A 10,857-nucleotide genomic window follows, 5' to 3' on the forward strand; every position below is an offset into this window, starting at 1 on the left:
ACGAGCCAGTCTGTCTTACTGACAGTGGTCTCAGGTTTAATGACAAGATTCTATGGTCACAGGGTAGAGAGAGTGGATGAGGGTTTGAAAACTACCACTGCCTACAAAACTTTTACTCATACACACCCTGTGAAGCAGCTTTAAGAACTTGGTGAAGACAAGGTGAAACAAATGGCATTCAAAAGCAATGGCAAATAAATGAAAGAACTAAAAAATGGTCAGTGTTTCTTGTTAGAGTCAGAAAGATGAAGAAAAATAGCAAGACCTCCATTGAAACAATCAATGGATTGGTGTTGTCATTTGTGGGTCTATAATAGTCACACTATGAAGAAACAGCTGAGGTCCTGAAAGCTTGGCCACCTCTGGCTGGAAGACTTCCTTTATCAATCAGCTTGGGAGCCCACGTGTGGTCTGCACCTAACGGAGATTGTATGTCCTTCAGTCTGACTCAGAAGGCAGAAGGCAGCGATTCTTCTGCCTTTCCTGGAATGGACTCAGCTTAGGTTCTGTTGAACATCATTTGCAATCTAACTTTTCTTCCTCAGTTCCTCACACAGTGGGAAGTAAAAGGGCATAGTTTCCTCAGGTCATTTTTTTTGGACCAATGAATCAGATTGATGCTGAGCTATTGGATGGAGTTTTGAGATCTACTTATTAAAGACTTAAATTAATGCTAATAACAGAAGCCCAAGTGGACTAATGAGAGTTCAACTATCTAAGCCCTACACCAGTGCTTCTCAAACTTTAATGCGCATGAATCACACGGGGAAATCTTATTAAAGTGCAGATTCTGAATCAGCGGGTCTGGGGTGGGGCCTGAGATCCCGCATTTCTAACCAGCTTCCAGGTGAGGCGGATCCTCCTGGGCCATAGTCCGTACTCTAGTGGGAAGGGCAGGAAGCGCTGGTTCTCAAACTTGGCTGCATCTGAGAATCACTTGGGGAGTTAAAAAAAATACTGACAGGGCTTCACCCCCAAAATTTTTATTTAAGGTCTCTGGTGCACCCTGGACATCAGGATTCTAGTGTGTGGCAGAATTGGAGGACCACTGGTCTAATAAGCCTGTTCCCAGTTGCTCACTGGTTCTCTCATGGTCTCTTTTCTGGGAGAAGCAGCTGCAGTGCACGTAACTAGGACCTTGGGGACAGGCATCTGGACCAGTTCTGCTGCTCTCCCTGTGGTCTGCCTTCCCATGTGGGGACAGAGGCAATGACTGCCTACTTTGGAGGGTTATTATGAGATTGAAGCGAGTTCACATATACTATGCAAATAACTCAGAATAGTGCCTAGCACAATGTGTTATTACTGCCTTATCATTATTCTAAATGCTAAAGACTTAAGATTAAGCTTTAATAGATGGTTATCTGTTGTGGGGACGGAGTAGGGGAATGCCTTTGTTTGGTGAGAACTTGGAAGGAAGAGATGTGTGTTCGGTGGTGGTGGCATGGAATTCAAGACCCACTCCCTCAAACTGGGTCAGTGGAAGCAGAATTAGGACATTGAAGATCAACTTCTACCTCCACAAAGCCTTTCAGGCAACATGTATGGGGTGCCCACTGTATTCAGGGCATTACGCTAAGCCTTGGGGAGAACTGCCTAGAACTATTAAGCAAGGATGTCTAGCTCTCAAGAGTGTCTGGTCTAATGAAGAAGATGAGCTATGGACATAGTAAAGTAGCTTTCTTATTGCCTGCAAGACTCAATTACTATCTAAAGGAGCTTCCTGTGATCGAGCCACAAGAAGGGATGGTTCCTTCCTCCTACGATGCTTATAGTCTGGGGAAGGAAACAGAAAACCAAACAGAAAATTATAGAGCTTCCAAGGTGCCTTGGAAAACCCAGAAGAGGAGCCCCTGTCCACCACCAGACTAGGCTGGAGAAGAATGTTTGGGAAAGTTCTTGGAGGAGGTGACATGGGCTGATCGATCCCAGGCCCCATAGCCTTGCATTCAAAGTTCTTCCGAGTCTTTGCTCCATTGACTCTCTCAGCTGTATCCCTTGACATGTCAAATCGATTTCCTATATCCACCCATGTTCTCTGGTCTAACTTTGCTCAAGATTACCAGGTACACACACAGGAACAAGGAAAGCGTTTGTCCTCACCACAGAAAACTAGGGGAGAGCCGGACATTTAGCTGTGCTCAGTGCTTAAATGAATAAATGTGCTTTCTGTGGGCTCAAAGCCTGTTTCCTTTTGAAGACTCAGGTCAGGCTTAGCCTTTGTCCAACCATCTCAATACCAGGTGGTGACTGCCACCTAAAGGATGACTCTATATCTTTCTTGGGCTCTACTAGACTTAGAAGCCTGGTCAGTAGCCCCAATCGACCAGCGCAAGGTCTGGGATTGTTGGTGCTACCTGCCTCAGATAATGCTATACCTGTTTCTGCCTCGGTTTCCCTTTGTGATTAGACCCCTTCTCTGAACACCAGCCTACTAGTCTCAGTCTTGCAACCAGTTCTTCCCAAGCCTTTCCTTTTGGGGGCTGGGTCATGCTCCATTTATACTCAGCCGTGATTTTTGTCCTCTTGTGAATGAGCTGATCACACAGAACCATGGAGCTGATCCACGCCTGACTTTGTCACTAACGCCCTGAACCCCAGTGACCTTCTCCACCAGCACCACTGCAACTAAGGCCAAATTATCTGGACCCTTTTAGAAACTGTGCACTAGACTGCTCAGCCTCTCCCATTTTCTCAGCCTGCCTGTCTTCTTCATATCACCCAGTCTGTGTGTTAACCCCCTACCCAGCATTCTGTGTGTGCAAGCTGGCCTTAGGTTCAGTAGCCCTTTCTAAATGCAGCCTTCCTCCTTAATTACTCCTCTCAGGATGTTATCTCTCTCGATCTCTCTCTCTCTCCCTCCCTTCCTCTCTCCCTCCCTCCCTCCCTGGAAGTCCCATACCACTGCACCTACCTCACTTGGTGACATTTTTACCTTGCATCACAGTTGTGTACCTGTCATTGTTTCTATTAGGTTGTAAGCCAGGCACATGTCTTTTTTCTTTGTTCATCAATTTGACCCTCAATCATGGCTTGCTGAAGAGATGAAGAAGTCATAGGAAAACACCAAGTACAAATTAAATGGGGTGTAATTGTGTGCCTGATCCTTAGCCTCTATTGCATTTGGCCTGCACGCCATCCCTTAAATTAATCATTCTGAAGCACATCCATTCTCATGCCAAAAGAACCTAGTAGCTCCCCATTGCTACTGCATGAAATCCACTTTCCTCATCCTGAATGAAGCCTCCTCGCACCCCCTTTGTCACATCTGGCCTCAACCTTTCCTGCCCAACTTCATCTCCCTCATTCCCCAGCAGGACTTCCATAAGGACCCATTTGTTCCTCTTTTCTATCTTAAAGTCTAAATTTCTTCATCCTGGAAATTTTTCTTTTCCATCCCCTATTCCCACATTGCCACCTAACATAGCTTGGTTATTGGCTTGGGAGAAACTCAGCGCTAAGATTTTTTTAGGTTGAAAAATGCCAGTATTTAAATACTGTGGGTAGATTTTGTTTGGCAAGAGACACGTCTCCCTAAGTCCTTTAGGGGTGGACTACACCTTAGTTCTCAGAAACTATGTGGTTCGAAGTGGATGAAAATAATAATCCATCCAAGGTTCTTGGGGGAGAGAACTGCGAGGACATCATGAAGCTGAAGGTAGATGTTTTCCGTCTGAGAAGCTGAGTGTCCTGTTTGGTAGCGGACATGATGTCTGTAGTCGAGTAGGATGGGATAGGGAGGTGGAGAATGCTTCTTGGATTGCCATAAATTTAGCAGATGCTATTATTTGAATTGTGGTTTGTTCCTGCAGGATGTGGTATTTCTTTATTGAGTATTGGCTTGCTAATAACAACAGCAAAAAGTTGTCACACACTTACCATATGCCGGGACTGAGATAAAACTTTGCGAGAATTAATTCCTGGAATCCTTACAACTTTAGGATTTTTCAGATGAGGGAAAGAAGGCTCTGAAAAGTTAAGGCTCATGTCTTGCAAATAAGAGACAGAGCCATGATGTGAACACCAGGAGCTGACTCCACAGCCTGTGCTCCTGACCTCTACTACCCGAGTCTCTGTTTTTTAAAAATCGCACCTTTTTCAAATTTCTTTTGGGGGTATGTTTTATAACGAGTATAGTAGTAACTGCTTATTATTTGGGGGTGTAAACTCAAAACCATTTTACTGGTAGGGTTGTCCAATCACATTTTGCCACTTTTTCATATGCTATAGTGCATTATTTGCTTACTGTTTCATATTCATAGGTCAGACTTCTCCCAAGGAAGTTGAAGTTTCCTTAAATTGTGTCTTAAGCTTCCACTCTATCACCTACAGTAGGCCCAGCTGTATTCTCCCTAAATACTTACTGAACCGAATTAAACTGGTATCCCAACTACCTTCTCCCTCTGGAACAAAGCAAAGCTAGTGAAAATATATAACAATATAGATTTCTAGACCTCTTGGGGAAAGCTGAAGCTGCTTCTAAGCACTGCAAATAGAAAAACACAGTGATTTAAAAATAATTCTGCTGTACAAACATGAAAAGTGTTATTGCAGACGCCCAGAGGCGTATAATGGGTTTGAACTTTAAAACACCAAAATGAAGTTTTTAATTTACGGTTTTGCTGTCCAGGGAACTCAAACTGCAGCTGGGCGATCAGCCTGCTCAGAGGTGGTTACAGACCATGCTTTGGCGCCCTCTGTTGGCAGGAAGGAAGAGGTCATTTTTCTACTTGCAGAAACTGGTTCAGGTTGTATAATGGCTGCTGTTTACTGTATGAATTGCCTGAGAAAATTCAGCCCTCAGGTTTAGCAAAGGGAAAGACAAAACCTACTGGACCCTTCTCCTCAGAGGGCAACTAAATACACATTTTCATTCTTCTTACATGCTAACATTGCTGCCTCTGAAGCCAGAGTCACTAAAAGCCACTTATTGTCAGAGAATACATGCAGCCTTTGTCTGCTATGGCTTTCCCAATCTTCTAATTGTAGGGCGTAAAAAGTACAACCTTGATTGCTCACCGAGTTCATCACACAAACCTGGTTTTCCCACACTGTCTGCTGACCATGTATCTTGGTAATGTTTTCCATGACACAGACAAGGGGTTTGTTTGGTCTCAACTAGTGATAGGAATCAAATATCTAAAATTTTTTGTTTGATTCACTAAGTGGCATTAAGGACACATATATCTTTCCTTAGCACAAGTTCTCTTTCCCCAATTCCGCTTCCCAAAACTTTTATATGGTTCTGAATTGTTACTTACTCACATCAGTGATTCATCATTGGAGAGTTGGCTCCAATGTCCCCAGGCAGAATTCCTCCATATGGTATTCCTACAGGGGCACTGAGCATTTCTTTTTCCCTGTTCTGCCATGTGCAATTCCAAGGACCAGTGAAGACTCTGAGATGTCACCAGTGCCTGGCACATTGCAGAGTTCAATAGAAATTTTTAAAATAAATATGATCTAAAGTCATATCCTATTTTAAGGGCTAATTTTGTACATGTGACAATTCCTCCATGCATGGGAAGACATGAGTTTTATTTTCTTAACCTTAAAAGGGACAAAACAATGTTAAACATAAAATGCATGTTGTCAAGGAACTTTATGTATATAATAGTGAAATGAAACAGACAGGCCTGGCAGCAATTAGGACCCTGTCACTTACTGTTTGGAGAGACAATCCCACCGGCCTCTCCCATTCTTGCAAATTCTTGCAGTGAGCAACCTTGAGAGATGAGGAAATGTCTCCCTATGGGACACAGGGCAAGCTTGCTTACTGCTTGCTGTAAAATGGTGGGTTCCCCAAGCTCAGCATTTCTCTCCTGTAATGCAACCTTATGTGCAAGCATATATCTGGGCCCATCTGCTTCATTTTCCTGAGAACTGGGGTTCAGGGAACCAACACAAACATGCTGACACTCTGGCTACAGGTTTTACTGTAATAATAGTCTTTCATCTCTGATCCAGTAGTCTTGTGTGTTCTGTCAGCATCCATGAAACCGTGACAAGCTTGACATGTTAGCCTGCAAAGAGGGTAAAATCTCAGATTCTTCACAGTGCTTGACACTTACTAGTTAGCCCTACACAATCCATTTAATCTCTTTTAACCTCAGTTTCCCTTCTTTATAAAGGAGACAATAGTACCTGCTCATACTATTGTTGTGGGTTAAATTAAATAAGAATACAAACATACCTACCGCACTAGAATCTTCCTGGGAGCCCCCTTGCCCTCTTTAGAACACTGACGGAGACTACTTTGCTTTGAGGCCTGGACATGCTGGGCAGGGAGGAATACCGTGGACCACAGAGTGGGCTGTGGCTTATGCTGGTTGGATGCAGAAGCCGGCTGTGGACCCGACTGAAGAATGCGCCAAGTCCTCGCTCAGCCAATTTCTACGCAGGCGGGGCTTGGAAAACGGCAGACTGATTGGAGCCGGAGGCCAGGGGTTTTGCCTTGCAGAGGTGGTTGCATAGCAACCACGCGGTTTTTATTTAGAGTGTCTATTTCCTGGGGCTTTGGGGTTGTACTGATGAGGATTACTGGAGCATTCAGAAACCCCCACCCCCATCCTTCCGAAATGACTCCCCTGATTCGAGGCGACCGCACTATTCTGAGCAGCCTTTGGCTCCGCAGTCAGCCACCCCCGAGAAATCCCGCGCCAGCCCGCGCCCGCCCACGCATGCTCCCGGCGCCCCCACGCGCGCAGTCACCCTCACGGCGGCCGCCCACGCAGCCGTGTGCTCCGGAAGCCGGGCTTGGAGCTGCTGCCGACGCTTGGACGAGCTTTCGGAGGATGCTGCGGTGCGGGGCGCGTCGCCCCCCTCAGTCCACCAGAGCCCGGATGCCTCAGAAATTCGGCTCTGGGTCTGTGGGGAGCGAAATGCAACCCAAACCCCGTTTTTTACCGAACCCCGCGCAAATAAACACGCACAAGCACTCACACAGACGTCGCCGCGGCCCGCGCTCGCAGCGGCGGGTCTCGGCCACGGGCGACCAGGGAAGAGCCCGGGATCCACCAGGGGCCGCCGCTCGCGATCGGCCGCTAAAAGGTGCGACGTAAGTGCCCGGCGTTACCGGCCCGGCTTAACGGCGCAACGGCCGACCTTGGGCCTGCATCGCCGGGGCCGGGGAGTCCCGGTAGGCGGGGCTCTCGGGCAGGAAGGGAGCAGGGAAGGGAGAGCTCGGGCGTGATTTGTCCTGCGCTGCTGGGTACGGCGGCTTGGGCGGGTCGGAGGCCAGGCTGAGGCTGCCCTCAGACAGACCTGCCGGGACGCGGCGCACTCGCGGACTCCCTTCGCTCGCGGGGCTCGCTGACCTAGTTGAAAGACAGTCGCCGTGGAAAGACGAGGCTTGCGGCTGACACTTGGGTGGCCGCTGCCGTGAGCTAGCTCTCTCGGGGCGGTTGGAAGGGCGCCGGGCCGTCGCCTCTGGCTTAATATAGCAAATGCGCAAAAACTCCAACAGGTGGCTCCGTGGCGCAATGGATAGCGCATTGGACTTCTAGAGGCTGAAGGCATTCAAAGGTTCCGGGTTCGAGTCCCGGCGGAGTCGTAGTGGTTTTTACTCCTATAACTTTTCTACCCCTATCATTTCTCCGTTTGTTCTCCTTTTCCTAGACGGTTTAACTCGCTTCCCGTTCCCTTTCTCTTTCCCCTCTGCTTTGGGCTTCGGCGGTCCTTCCAACTATAGTCAATCGCGTGGGTCCTGCGCCTGCCCCCCAACCTCCCAGCAGCCCCGGGTCGGTGGCTTAGGGTCTGGGCCCAACCGACTAGGACCCTGATCCGTGTACTGGGAAGAGCGGCACCGGGCGGCGACCGAGCGAGGCCTCGCGGTTTTGGCTCAAAGGAGAGCGCGGGGAGGCCTGGGTCTCGGGTGTTGCGGGAGAGCTGCCCCCACGCCCCAGGGGTGACACCCCCTCGCCCGAGCGCGACGGTGGCTCCTAGGGAGGAGCGAGGAAAGGACGGCAAAACGCACCTGCACCCTGTGCTGCGCGGGCTGACTGCCCCTCCCCCCAAGAAGGCTTCAAAATTGTCACCTACCTGAATCCCAGTGGGATCCTCTCAGGAATGCAGACTCCTGGGCTTTACTCCGGGACTCTAATTCGATCGATCAGGGTGGGGCCCAGAAATATCTCTTTCCGATATGAATGTCCGCTCCGCTCCCCTCCCCCATGATGGCAGTGCAGAGGTCAGCAGTCCACTATGCCAGCTCCTCCAGGGAAAGATGAACATCTTATATACGTCTTCTCCAGACAACTGAAAGCTTTGGACAAGATGACGGTTCCATATCACTAAATGCAAATAAATTCATGAATGAATGGAATTTTAAACATTCATTGTAACAAACAAGCTTAATTTCATGCAAAAAAATACAAAATCTAAAATTGTCAAAAAAGTAAACATCCTTGTTCCCCATACTCCAGGCTTGCAATTCTCTCTATAAGCCATTAGTGAAAAGGATTTCTTGGAAATATGGTCAGATTTTATGCACATCTCAGCATTTTTATTTTTTCTCGCTATATGTTTATTGATGTTAGTGACATAGGTCATATAGAATTGGTAGTATGCTATACTTGCTCTTTCACTTAAGGCAGGTAGAGCTGCCTTGTTCTATTGTACATATGTAGCATAATGACTTAACAGCCCCCAATAGTTGGACATTTACGTATACAATATTTTCCTATTACAAACAATGCTTCAGTGAACATCCTCGCGCTTACATTATTGTACACAAGTGCAAATATATACGTAGGATAAATTTCTAGGAAGTTGAATTGCTAGGCCAAAGGTTTGTTTGTGCATTCTTTGACAGACATTGCCAAATTGCTCTCATAGAGACTGTATCCATTTTACTCTCACCAGCAATGTGTGAAGAGTACCTATTTCCCTATAGCCCACATGTTATCAAACAGGTGAAAACAGATTTCTAGTTGTAGTTTCAATTCATGTCTTCATTACGAGTGAAGCTGAACATCTTTTCATATGTGGATTAATTTGTATTTACTTTTTGTGATTTACTTGTTCCAGAGTTGCTCATTTTTCTTTTGCATCATTGGTCATTTTCTTTCTGGTTCGTGCGAGATCTCTGCATATTAAGGAAACCAACCCTTTGTGATATGTGTTATAATTATTCCTTTCCGGGTTATTTGTCTTTTGATTTTGTTTATGGTGTCTTATTTTTTGTCTTACAGAAATTCATATATTTGGATTTATCAGTCTTCTTTGATGGCTTCTAGGTTTGGGGTTATATTGCACTCAGATTATTAAATAATTTCATCGTGTTTTATTTTAGTGCTTTTATGGTTTTATTTTTCTACCTAAATCTTTACCTCATCTGGAATTTATTTTTGTATAAGAAGTGAAGTGGGAATTTTGTCCAAGAATCGCTCATAATGAATGCTCCTCCTTTTCTACACTAATTTGAAATGCTTCCTTTATCATTTTCTAAATTCTCATATGCATTTGGGTTTCTGTATCATCTCTTCTATTCCATTGATCTGTCTTAATTCTGATTCACCAGAATTGTGCTATTTTAATATTCTAGTAGGGCCAGTCCTCTTTCATAACTTTTTTAAAGACTTTTTTTTTTTACCTATTCTTGATTTATTTTTCCCACATAATGTTGATAATTAGCACTTATTTAACATTTGTTATATACCAGGTACTATTCTAAGTGCATTATGCATTTTAATGCATTTAATCCTCTGACAACCCTACCAGGTAGATATTATTATCCCTTTTCATAGAAGAGGCATCTGAGATGCAGGGAATTAAGTAACTTGTCCAACCTAATAATAAGCAGCATACCAGGATGAACACCCAGGAAGGCTGGATCTGTGGATAAAACCATAATTCTGTATTGTCTTTTCATATGAGTTATAGTTACAGCTAGTCTGGCTCTAATATTAGGTAGTATTTGTGTTGTAGTCATGTTATTTATAGATTAATATAGGGAGAACTGAACTAATTATGATGTTGAGTTTTCCCATTTATGAGTAGCAGGGGAAATTTTTTTTTTGTTTTTAAGATTGCCTATTCCTTTCCATTTGCTCAGCCCTTCTTCTGTGCTCTTCAGGAGTGTGTTAAAGTTTTCTTTATATATATTTTGACTTTTAAATAAACTTTGTTAATTTTTTTGGTTTGGATCATTTGTTTCATTATATTTTCTAACAGGTTATGGTTTGTGTACACGAAGGCTTTTGGTACATTAAATAATTTATATCCAATCAACTTATTGAACTATCCAGCATTTAAAATAGTTTTTCAGTTCAAAATCATAATGAGATACTACTTCATACCCATTAGGATGGCTATAATAAAAAAATGACAATAACAAGTATTGGCAACGATGTGGAGAAATTGGAACCCTCATACATTGCCAGTGGAAATGTAAAATGGTACAGTCACTTTGGAAAACAGTTTTTTCTCAAAAAGTTAAAAATAGTTACCATATGACCCAGCAATTCCGTTCATAGTTATATACCCAAAAGAATTGAAAATGTATGTTCACACTTGTATATCATTGTTCATAGCAGTATTATTCTTAATAGTCAAAATGTGGAAACAACCCAAATATACATCAGCGGATGAATGGGCAAACAAAATGTGGGATATTCATATAATGGAATGTTATATTATTCAGCAATAAAAAAGAATGAAGTACTGATTCATGTTGCAACATGGAAAAAACCTTGAAAACATTATGCCAGTGTTCTCCTTGTAAAAGGAGCCAGTCACAGAAGACCACATATTGTATGATTCCATTTACAGTTGACCCTTGAACAATGCAGGGGTTAGGGGCACAGTCGAAAATCCGTGAATGACTTTTGATCCCCCAAAACTCGCGGGACCAAACTC

At 44.5% G+C, this 10,857-nt stretch overlaps 1 long non-coding RNA gene and 1 other non-coding gene across 5 annotated transcripts in view; one reads left to right on the plus strand and one right to left on the minus strand.

Annotated features, from left to right (window-relative positions):
• The window catches only part of LOC109396037 (uncharacterized), a 137,490-nt gene extending 127,191 nt beyond the window's left edge, over window positions 1-10,299 (minus strand). For all 4 annotated transcript variants that reach the window (XR_002126775.1, XR_002126777.1, XR_002126776.1 and 1 more), the window contains exons 1-3: window positions 6,943-10,299; window positions 5,262-6,023; window positions 4,616-4,697 (exon numbers count right to left, since the gene is read on the minus strand). This is a non-coding gene — a long non-coding RNA (uncharacterized LOC109396037). The remainder of the gene's footprint in view (window positions 1-4,615; window positions 4,698-5,261; window positions 6,024-6,942) is intronic.
• On the plus strand, window positions 7,468-7,552 carry TRNAR-UCU (transfer RNA arginine (anticodon UCU)). The gene is given in 2 exon segments: window positions 7,468-7,504; window positions 7,517-7,552. It is a non-coding gene; the product is annotated as a tRNA-Arg (tRNA).
• Window positions 10,300-10,857: the final 558 nt, after the last annotated feature.

This window comes from Hipposideros armiger, unplaced genomic scaffold (assembly GCF_001890085.2).
Source record: "Hipposideros armiger isolate ML-2016 unplaced genomic scaffold, ASM189008v1 scaffold_501, whole genome shotgun sequence".
In the NCBI taxonomy this organism is placed as follows: Eukaryota; Metazoa; Chordata; class Mammalia; order Chiroptera; family Hipposideridae; genus Hipposideros; species Hipposideros armiger.